The sequence below is a fragment of the Triticum aestivum genome, chromosome 7D, assembly GCF_018294505.1.
Source record: "Triticum aestivum cultivar Chinese Spring chromosome 7D, IWGSC CS RefSeq v2.1, whole genome shotgun sequence".
Lineage (NCBI taxonomy): Eukaryota > Viridiplantae > Streptophyta > Magnoliopsida > Poales > Poaceae > Triticum > Triticum aestivum.
In genome coordinates, this window is record NC_057814.1 from 509077888 (window position 1) to 509078411 (window position 524).

Genomic DNA, 524 nt, shown 5'->3' on the forward strand with positions numbered 1-524 from the left:
TGAGTGAGCGTGGCCCACCATGAGGTCGAAAGAGTGGCGGCGGCTTGGATGGACTGACCTAGATAGACAATCTGCGTGAGAGAGTATAGAGTGTGTTGATAGAGGCCCGAACAGGGAGATATATCATTTGTGTGTGAAAGAAAATGAGGTTAAACGAGACTCAGATAAAGAGAGCGAGATTGAGCGAGTGTGGCCCGCCGTGCGGAAGAAAGAGTGAGACAGTCTCAAGGGAGTGACCTAGATATACAACGTGCGTGCGTGCGCACGAGAGGTTGGGGGGGGCTAGATAGGCAATGCATGTATTTAGCGCGAGAGGGTGAGAGGGAGAGGGGGGAGAGAGAGAGCTCGGCATGGGGTGCAATGGCGGGTGTGTGAGGTAAATACATTTGGTAACAGAGTGGAAAAAGGGGTTGTGTAGTTGAGAGACTTAGAGATCGAAACATGGAGAGAAAGAATGAACATGTGTTGGAAACCGATAGCTTCCTAAGGTGGTTAGGAGAGGAAGATTTACCGATACAGGAAGT